This window comes from Dasypus novemcinctus, chromosome 2 (assembly GCF_030445035.2).
Source record: "Dasypus novemcinctus isolate mDasNov1 chromosome 2, mDasNov1.1.hap2, whole genome shotgun sequence".
Taxonomy (NCBI): Eukaryota; Metazoa; Chordata; class Mammalia; order Cingulata; family Dasypodidae; genus Dasypus; species Dasypus novemcinctus.
The window spans coordinates 67,429,640-67,441,120 of record NC_080674.1 but is presented as its reverse complement, the minus strand read 5'-3'; the positions used below and the strand labels follow the sequence as shown (position 1 = coordinate 67,441,120).

The 11,481-nt window shown below is 39.4% G+C and overlaps 1 pseudogene; it reads left to right on the top strand.

Moving 5' to 3' along the window:
* The first annotated feature begins 11,071 nt into the window (after nt 1-11,071).
* Nucleotides 11,072-11,211, top strand: LOC111765866 (small nucleolar RNA SNORA1; annotated as a pseudogene).
* Nucleotides 11,212-11,481: the final 270 nt, after the last annotated feature.

Here is an 11,481-nt window from a genome sequence, read left to right as displayed (position 1 = left end):
CTTGAACACATGGAGCCTTCAGCAGAAGCATGGTGTATTATCTGCCAAAAAATATTAAACAAACCAAATTCATCTGGTGTTTTCTGTAAATAATTCACTATTACTATCTAGCATCTTGTAAGTATCAACTGTGTGAAAATAGCATTCTGGGAATAACCTACTCTCTTTTCTGTGACTTTGCTAAAGGCAGAGACTTTTTCATATTTGTATATTTCAAGTCAGTGATTTTTTTAGCATTAATATTTTATTCTTGGCACTACAGAGTCATATCATTTCCCCACATAAAGTGGTTTTTTTATTTCTTTGAAATTTAGTAGTGGATGTATTTCATAATCTTCATTATCATTATTAACAATAAATATTGAGTGTGTATCATGTACAAGAACCTACTGCACCAAGTTTGGCAAAGGATACTAGAGTATGTGACCTGCAGTTTCTGCAATTCAAGAGTTAACAGTCTAGATGGGGAGATTCTTTGTAAATAGATGAAAAAAGATAATCATAATACTGCCTTGTATTGAACTATGAATTACCATGTTCTGGTACTATGCTAAAGGCTTTTCATAATTATGTCATTTAATCCTCACAGTAACCCAATGTGATAAGTAGTACGTCTTCATTTTAGTGAAGAGAAAGCTAAAGCTTAGCAGGAACTTGAACTTGACTGTGAAGATTCATTTCTTCATTTGGTAATGATCATAACTTAAGTACCAGATATTGCATAAGTCAGGAAATTCAGAGAGGGAGAACTTGGTAGCACATGATCCGAGTTTCATGGTTCTGTTGGATTTTAGAAATGGGGAAGAACAGGGGCACCATTCCCACAAAAGAAAGGGCATCTCAAAGGTAAACCATGAAAGTGTATTTGGTGAGTATAGTTGGGCTCAAGTGAATATAAGCAGGAGAACTGAAGATGGAAATAAATTCTATTCATGAATGTTTCTAAAAGACTGGCAAAAAGTAATTTGGGACCAAACTGGTGAGTGCTTTAAATGTAAAGCTAAGAATTTGAGACTTTGTTCCATAGAAAATGATAAGTCAAAATTGAGTTACATTTAAATTTTTAAAAATTATAATAGTAACATACATATATTAAAAAATATCCAAACAGGAAAGCAGCTGTGGCTCAATCAGTTGGACTCCTGTTCTCATCCCAGGGCCTCCTTGTGAAGGCAAGCTGGCTGGGGCAGAGAGCTGATGGCTCATGCCCAGTGCAGAGAGCTGGCACAGCAAGGTGACGCAACAAAAGGGAGACAAGCAGACACAGAAGAACAAGCAGCGAATGAACACAGAGTAGACAGCAAAAACACGCTGCAAGGGGGTGAAATAAGTAATTAAAAAAAAATGTTTGGGAGACTTAAAAAAAAAAATCCAACCACTACTGATGTGTAGAAAGAATAAGGAAAAATTTCTCCTCCCTTCTACCATGCCATAATTCTAGTTCCCAGAGATAATCACTGTTAATGGCTTAGTAACCAACTGCCAACCTTTAAAAATTGATAAAAATATAGATCTACTTTTTTAACATAAGTGTAATTATAGTACACATGCTTTTGGGAAACCTATTTTCACTCAGTAATGTATTGTGGACATCTTTGCATGCCAGTACATATTATGAAGGCTTTTGAACAGCCTAAAGCATTTCAAAGCTTGGATGCACTAAAGAGAAAAAAATCTAGCAAATATATATTAACATAGCCAATGTTGCAAAAAAAATCTTTGTATGAATATCTTTGTACACTTGTCCCATTATTTCTTAAGGCTAAATTCCTGAAAATGGAATTGCTGGGTATCTACAAATTTTCAAATTGCTCTCTGGGAAAATTTTATCAATTGAACTCCCAAAGAAGGAGTTTGAATGTTTTATCTTTGTACCTTCACCAATATCAGATATTAGCAACAAAGAAGTTTTTTGAGTAAGGATGTAACAAGATTGTAGCTGTGGTATGTCATGTTGCTGGCCCATTTCAGATCATGTTTTTTTATTTTTTTATTTATTTTTAGATTTATTTATTTTTTAAATTTATTTCTCTCCCTACACTCCCTCCCCCCATTGTCTGCTCCTGCTCTAGTGTCCAATCACTCTGTGTTCTCCTGTGTCCACTTGCATTCTTGTCAAAAGCATCGGAATCTGTCTCTTTTTTTGTTGCACCATCTTGCTGCATCAGTTCTCCATGAGGGCGGTGCCACTCCTGGGCAGGCTGTGCTTTTTTTTTTTTTCCTGCGGGCGGCTCTCTTTGAGGGGCGCACTCCTTGTGAGTAAGGCTCCCCTGCGCTGGGGTCATCCCTGCATGGCACAGCACTCCTTGTGCGCATCAGCACTGCGTGTGGGCCAGCTCCACACAGGTCAGGAGGCCCTGAGTTTGAACGCTGGACCTCCTATGTGGTAGGCAGATGCTCTATCAGTTGAGCCAAATCCGCTTCCCACATCATTGTTTTTAATACATAATTCATTGTCTATTTAAAGTCTTAGAGACATAACATAAACTGGGTAATCAGAAACTAAGGAAACTAAGCTGTCTATTTTATTAGGATGGCAACTAAACATAATAAGTTTCACCTGGAAGAAAAAGGATTTTATTGCATTAAGGCAGTGGTTCTCAGACCTTGGTACACATTGAAATCATCTGAGGAGCTTAAAAAATATTGCTGTCTGGGTTCCACTCACAAGATTCTCATTTAATTGATCAGGCAATAAGGCCTAAGCATTGCGGTGTTTTTTAAAGCTCCTTAGTTGATTCTAATGTGGGTCAAGATTGAGAAGAACCTGCTTTAAATGATATTATTAAAGTTCCTTGAACTCCATGTCCACCTATCTCCTAAAGATGTTCTCTGTAACTGCCTTTTAATGAGGCTCTTTTACAAGAATGAGGATTCAAGGAAGCCGATGTGGTTCAAGCAGTTGAGCACCCATCTACCCCATGGGAGGTCCTGGGTTGGGTTCCTAGTACTTCCTAAAGAAGACAAGCAAGACAGCAAGCTGGCATGATGGGCTGGCATGGCAAGCTGATGCAACAAGATGACACAATGAGAAAACACAGTTAGAGACACAATGGGTGGGAGCAGATGTGGCTCAAGCCATTGGGTGCCTCCCTCCCGCATTGGAGGTCCTGGGTTTGGTTCCTGGTGCCTCCTAAAATAAGAGGACGAGCACACAATGAACAGACACAGAGAGCAGACCATGAGTACAGATAACATAGTGGGGGGAAAACAAAGAAAATAAATTTTTAAAAATGAGGATTTGAAGTACAATATGTAGGGACGCAGATGTGGCTCAGAAAACTGGGCTCCTGCCTACCACACGGGAGGTCGCTGGTTCACACCTCAGTGCCTCCTAAAGAAGGCAGTGAGCTGGCATGATGGGCAGGTGCGGCATGCTGACACAACAAGAGACATGAGAAAAAACATAATGAAGACTCAAAGCAGGGAGCAGAGGTTCCTGGCGCCCCCTAAAGAAGACAGCAAGCTGACCCGATGGGCAGTTGTGGCAAACTGATGCAACAAGAGATGTGGGGAGGAAAAACAGAATGAGAGACACAACAAAGCAGGGAACAGAAGTGGCTCCAGTGATTAGGCACCTCCCTCCCACATCAGAAGTCCTGGATTCATCTCCCAGTGCCTCCTAAAGAAATAAGGAAGACAAACAGACACAGCAAGTGAAAAACAACAAGGGGGTGGGGAGAAATAAATAAATAAAATAAATCTTTAAAAAAACATGTATAATGTATATTCCACATTTGAGCGGAAGCTTACTAGATTCAGACCAGGTACTGTGTAGTAATAATCTGAAGAAATATATATTTCTTTCCTTGGCAAAGACCCTGGGTTGTTTTCCAAGGTTTAATTTCATTTCTATACCTTGAAGCACAGAGACTAGAAAACATAAGTACTCACGGGGTCGAGTCAGACATTATGTTGGGCCTTCCGTGAATTAAATCGAAGCCTGATAACTCTGCAGAAACAAACAAAATAAACAAATACGGTTCTTAGAAAAGTCCCTGGAAAATGAAATGTACCAGTTAGAACAGCTATGGCTTGGCTGACATACAGAAATAAAAATTTATACAAGGCAACATTAGTAGAATAATAAATAAGCTAGTCCAATGGAAAATTGTTCTTTATGTATTTTAACTGTGTGAAATCTAATTTCCCTCATCTTGTTACTACATAATCTTCCAACATATTTGTTGTGATTAATGATATTGGAAGGAAAATCTCACCATGTTTTGAGGGGCAAATGTCCCCTCACACTACAGACCGGGAGAATGAGTCACTCACTTCCCACGGACCTTAGTATATTTTAGTGCTCCGTTTAACTTAGCACTGCCAAGCAGCAGCTGACACCTTAAAGTGAACTTCTGAGGGAGTAGGGAATAGGGTGTTAAAGTTTAATTGGTGCAGAATTTTTATTGGGGTGATGCAAAATTTTGATAATGGAAAATAGTGATGGTAGCACAACATTGTGAATGTAATTAACACTACTGATTATATAGATACATATATACACACACACACACATACACATATATATTTGTTGTTGTTGTTTAGGAGGTACTGGAGAATGAACCTGGGACCTCGTACATGCGAAGCAGGTACTCAACCACTGAGCTACATGTGCTCTCCAATGAGAATTGGTTTTTTTGTTTGTTTGTTTGTTTTTAGGAGGTACCAGGCTTCCTACATGGGCAGCAACTACCTCTACTTCCCCCTGACTTAAATATTTGATGTAGTTAAATGGGAAAATTTTAGGTTGTATATATATTGCCAAAATAAAATAAAAAGGTGAACTTGTGCCCTCCAGAAATGGAAACAGAGCTCTAAACATTGGTATTCTGACTTTTACCTAGTGCCTGGGGCAGTGGACAAGGCTGCAAGGCAGCAGCCACTTTTCAGGTATGAGGAGAAGTAGGTTGCTGATCACTGGCAGCAGAGCATGAGGCCTGGGATTCATTTTCTGACATCTCATAGGAAAAAGGATGGCTCTGTCCAATGGTGTGCTGGTAAACCAGTTCAGTGAAGTGGGGGTGGGGAGGCTGATTTATATTAGCATATAATAGCATATTTCAGTTTCTGTGGTATAAATGCTCATCAAAATTGATTTCAAGCTACACAGGGTTTAACAGTGAGCTCACGAGATTCCTGAATATCTAACAATCATCTCTCTCCAGCCTGTAGGAAAAGGCTCCAGCACAATACTGGCTCTACCTCGCTAAGAATGAGCAATCTTGGTTTTCTGGTAGTGCTTATAAATTGATAGGCAAGACATAGATGATTATTAGAGCTGAGACCATTTTGTTACTCAAAATTCTGCCCCATTGAACCACAAAGCATAGCTCTCAACTAGAACATGAGTTTCTCCACACCTACTTTCAAAGACTCTAAGGCTCTAGCAATGGAAAAGCACTTCAAAGAGGTTTATTTATAAGAGCACATAGTCGAAAATTAAGGAAAATAATTATTTTTGGCTAGGATCATGGAATATATTGAAATTTCAAAAATGTTTAATCTAATAACTAAGTCTACTCATCACCATGATGGTTGCATGTTTGACCATATTCCTCTTTGCTCCTGACATTCAAATGCTGTTCCAGATCCCATTTTATTTGGCCCAAATATAAGTTGTAATCTCTTTGGAAGAAATAGCTTCTCTGTTTTTCTTGTGAAGTCCTATATCCACCAAGAGGATAGCTTCTAGAATAGAAAGAGTCCCTGGCAGGTCTGGCTCCTATTTGGAAAGGAACCAGTCTACCTCTCCCTGGAAAATGATCATTTCTATATCTGTATTTGTAGGAAGCAGTCATTATTTTATTTAGCATTGTTGCCTTAAAAATGTCAGAAATGCATGAATAAAACATGTCAGTTAACTATGTGAAATAATCACCTGCATGTGCTTTCCATGCCACCATACCATAAAAACTGCTTATTATATTATTCTCATACAAAAATAATAGCTTGCAATTGTATAGCAGAGAAGTTAAGAGTAAGCTGGAGTCTGTTTCCATTTCAGGTGACGGAAAAGTTTTGGTAATTGATGGTGGTAACGGTAGCACAATATTGCCCTGCACCATATACTTGAAAGTGGTTAAAATGGGAACTTTCATGTTGAACATCCGTTACCTCAATAACGATTAAAAAAACAAAAATAACCATAGACATGTAAAACACAAGGGAGCTGACGTGGCTCAGTGTTTGAGTGCCAGCTTCCCACAGGCAAGGTCCTGGGTTCAATTCCAGTGCCTCAAAAAAAAAAACAAAAAAAAAACGTACAACATAGAGTGAACCCTGATATAAACTATGGAATTTAGTTAATAATATAACTACAAATGATTGGCTCATCAATTGTACCAAATGTACCACATTAATGCAAAATGTCAATAATAGGGAAAACTGGGGGGGGGGCGGGCACAAGGGAATTATATGGGAACTCTGTACTTTCTGCACAATTGGTCTCTAAACCTACAGCTGCTCCAAATTTTTTAAGAGTATCTGCAGTCTGAACAGATGTAGTTTGCACACTTAATGTGCAATATGATTTTTAGCAAGTTGCTTAACATCTCTAAGCCTTAATATCTTCATTTGTAAAACAGAAGTAAAAATAGTGCTTACTTCATGGGGACATTGTGAGGATCAAATGAGATAAAAATTAAGCACTTAGCATAGACTTGGCATTTAGTAGATGCATAATAGATCATGAAATTATTATTATTATATTGTGATTTTTTGACCCTTAAATCCAATCATGTATGATCTTTTATTAAAATCACATGAGGTATGTAAAGTAAGTATTAATATGGCCTTTTCAAAGATGAGGAAATGAAGACTAAGAAAAATTAAGAATTTGTCCAACGTAGAATAATTGTTGGATGGCAAGGCTTGGATGTGCTTTTCACTATACTATATTTTATATTTAATTAGCATTAACACTACTTTGTTGACTCAAAATAGGGCAAACTATTAGCAGAAAAACTGATATTCTAATTAGAATATTTTTTGCATACATGAGCAATATAATTGTTGCTAGTTACTGATTTTGGAAATACTATTCCCTGAAAACAATTACAACTTTCTTCTGTTAACAACAGAAGCAACTATTTCTAAATGTGTCCTATGTGCCAAGCATGGTGTTAAACATTTATTAGCATCATCCCTTTTGATCCTCACAACAATCTTTTGTGGGAGGTATTATATTCTTTTTACAGATAGTAATAACAGTTAATATTTATGACCACTTACTCTGTGCCTGGCATGTGCCAAGTATTAATATGCACTATCTCGTTTTAATCAGCTCAACAACCTTCTGAGATAGGTAGCCAGTTTCCTAATGGAGATAATATACAGGCAAATGGATTTTGGAATTACACAATAGGAAGCTTTCTATGACACATTATCTTATCCTCTGTAATTACATAATTTAAAGAATTTACCAAGATCATTTTGCCAGAACCATTGAAAATAGTCATTGAAGTTGAGATTGTAGAGAAAACAGGAATTGGGGCAAAGTTATGCTCAACATCTGTTTGTATAGCACAACATTGTGAACGTAATTAACAGCACTGTAATATATATTTGAATATGGTTAAAAAAGGAAATTTTAGGCTGCATATGTGTTCCTAGAATAAAAATTTAAAACCAAACAAAATGATAGTACTATTTCCTGTAAGCCCATCGTCTAGTCTCTAGCTCTCTGAGCTTGATTTGCTTAATCCATGTCAGAGAGATCATGTAGTATTTGGCAATATATTAGGCTTCATTTTTTAAGAAGTTTTGGATCACAGAGGGGTTCAACTATGGAAAGGGAGGAGCACTGGTGTGGGGTATCATTGATGGGGGATGCATGGGTGGGAGGGATTTCTCCAGGGCATGCATGTAGGGTGTATAGATATGTTCATATGCTTGTTGGGTATCGTCATAGTAGATATAGTGACACATGACAACTGAGGGAGTACTGAGTTCCCATCCTAGGGAGCTCTGTTGCATTCCCCAATGGAATAGCAACAATCCCCCAAGTGCAAGGGCAAAGACCAGTGAAGAAGGATGGTCCAATGATGGGCCCTTGATATGGATGACTATGCTTATAAGCCTGTGTGCTTGAAATTTCAACTAGACCTAGAGCTGCAGGGTGCCTAAGAGTTACCTCCTAAGAGCCTCCCTGTTGCTCAAATGTGACCAGTCTCTAAGCCAAACTCAGCATGTAAATGCATAATGCATTACCTCCCCCCACCCCACCCCCCAGTGTGGGACATGACTCCTGGGGATGAGCCTTCCTGGCACCAAGAGATTACTACCATCACCAACTGGCGATGCAACTAGAAAAAGACCTTGAATAAAAGGGGGAAATAGTAAAGACAAATGAGTTTATATGGCTAAGAGACTTCAAAATGAGTCGGGAGGTCATCAGAAGTGTCATGCTTATGCACATCTCAGTAGGATCCCTGAGACAGCTAAAGTAGATACAACTCCAGGTAGTGGTGCTCCTGAAGGCTAGGGAGACACACAGGTTCTATGGTTATGACAGATGGCTCTGGAGTTCATTGCCTTGCCAATGGGCCTTACTTTGGAATTTGTGCTCCTGATAGTGATGGAGTTGGACTCAGATGTGACCTCTCTATACATGCCTTTTTTGTCACTTTTACTAAACCTGTGATTGGTGCTGGGGTTTTTTGTATGATCAGAAGACTTGAATCTCCGGACTGCCCATGTGCCAGCTAGGCCCTGAGCCTCAGCAGAGTTGCAACACCTACTCTCCGGCTCATTGGATATACCCAGGTCAGCTGATAGGGAGGTGAGAATGGTCAATCACCACACCAGGGAACCAAGAGTGTCTACAAATGCAAGCAGGAGAATCACATCCATCAGCCATGTGGGATCTAAGCCCCCTCGCAGTTTAGAGGTGAAGTGGACATCACCATCCCAGGGTCCACAGGATGGAGGTATATAATATGGATTGGAGTGGAGTTGCTGGTATTCTACTATAGAACTGTTGTGACTCTAGCAATGGAAGAAATTGTATCATTGATGTGGAGATGGTGGCTATGGGAGTTGCTGAGAGCAGGGAGAGGGAGGAAGAGGTGTAATATGGGGCATTTTCAGGACTTTGGAGGGACAGATGCAGGACATTATTTATCCTGCCATAACCCACTGGATGGACTGGGGGAGTGTGAACTACAATGTAAACTATGGTCCATGTGGTATGGCAGTGCTCCAGGGTGTATTCACAAAATGCAATGAATGTGCCTTACTGATGAAAGGGGATGTTGATGTGGAAGGAGCAGTGTGCGGTGGGGAGTGGGGTATATGGGAACCTCTTAGGTTTTTCAATGTAATGTTTTGTGTGATCTATTTGTCTTTTTTTTTTCACGTACCATAACGTCTTTTTTTTTTTAAGATTTATTTTTATTTATTTTTCTCCCCTTCCCTGCCCCAGTTGTCTGTTCTCTGTGTCCATTTTGCTGTGTGTTCTTCTGTATCTGCTTGTATCCTTGTCAGCGGCACTGGGAATCTGTGTCTCTTTCGTTGTTGTCGTTGCATCTTCTTGCTGCGTCAGGTCTCCGTGTGTGCAGCGCCACTCCTGGGCAGGCTGGACTTTCTTTTGCACTGGGTGGCTCTCCCCAACGCGGGGGGCACCCCTGAGTGGCAGGGCACTCCTTGTGCGCATCAGCACTGCATGTGGGCCAGCTCCACACAGGTCAAGGAGACCCTGGGTTTGAATCGTGGACCTCCCATGTGGTAGGCGGACACTCTGACCGTTGAGCCAAGTCCACTTCCTATTTATCTTTTTTAAAAAAAGAATAAAATTTTTCTTTAAAAAACCATAGTAGTATGCAACACAATCATTGAATGCTAATGTAAACCATGGACCATAATAATAGTACAACTATAATAATGTTCTTTCATTAATTATAACATATGTACCACATTAATGCAAGGTGTTAACAAAGAGTGAACCCTGGGAAGCAGACATGGCTCAACTGATAGAGCATTCATCTACCATATGGAGGGTCCAGGGTTCGATCCCCAGGGCCTCCTGACCCATGTGGTAAGCTGGCCCACAGGCAGTGCTGCCGCATGAAAGGAGTGCCGTGCCACGCAGGGGTGCCCCATATAGGAGTGCCCCACACGTAAGGTGTGCACCCTGCAAGGAGAGCCGCCCCGCGTGAGAAAAAGCGCAGCCCACCCAGGAGTGGAGCCGCACATATGGAGACCTGACACAGCAAGATGATGTAACTAAAAAGAGATGTGGCTTCCCAGTGCCACCTGATAATGCAAGTGGATGCAGAAGAACACACAGCAAATGGACACAGAGAGCAGACAACAGGGGGGAAGGTGAGAGAAATAAATAAATCTTAAAAAAAAAAGAGCGAACCCTAATGTAAACTATGAACTTGAGATAACTATATAATATTATATTGTACCATATTGTACCATCAATTTTACCATACATACCACATTAATGTAAAATGTTAATAATGAGAAAACATACCTCCCCCCCAAAAAGATTATCTACAATTGCAAGCAAAACAATTCTTTCCATCTGCCCCATAAGCCCTCTCTCAATCTGAGGTAGAGTGGACATCATCATTCCAAATTCTCAAGAGTGAGGAATGAACAAACATAATGGGGAATGCAACCACGGACCAAAGTAGACTTACTGTTATTGCAGTAAAGGAAGATTTTGTAACATTTGATATAAAGATAGTGGCTACCAGAGGTTCTGAGGGGAGGGGAAGGGAAGAATAGATGGAACATAAGGCATTTTTAGGGCATTAGAATTTTTCTGCATGATTCTGCAACGATGGGATTTCAGGTCATTGCACATTTTGCCAAAACCTATAAAACTACAGTGCAAAGCGTAAACCATAATGTAAATTAGAGACCTTGGTTAGTAGCAATGCTTCAGTGTTTATAAATTGTAACAAATATATCACACTAATGTAAGATATTAATAGGGGGAAATGTGGGAGGTGGAGGAAATGGGTAATATGAGAACCCTCTATACTTTTAATGTAATTTTTCTGCAATCTAAAACTTCTCTAAAAATAAAGTTTATTATAATAAAAAATGATAATAAGGTAGCCTCATTCCATATGGGAATGGGCACAGTTGATCATAGTGTCCAGAATTGATAATGTGGCTAAACTGAGACACAGGTTATGCGTCCATCACAGTAAATATATTACAGTGGTGACAATACAAAAAAAATCTATAACACTTTTTTTTTGCTAAGTTAATGAGTTAAAAAATGGATATAACAAGACTTTTCAATATTATACACAGATGAAAGGCTAGTACATTTTATATTATTTGCCAAAATATAAATGCACTCTTTCTAGGGACCTAAAGTGAATAATTTGAGGAAATTAGGATCCAAGAATTCTAGTAAAATAGACGGGAAGTTTCTGAACCACACATCAGTTTGTCCACATACAAGTAGAGATGAAAAGAAGCACATCTAAGAGAACTGTGACAAGGCTGATTGAAAAC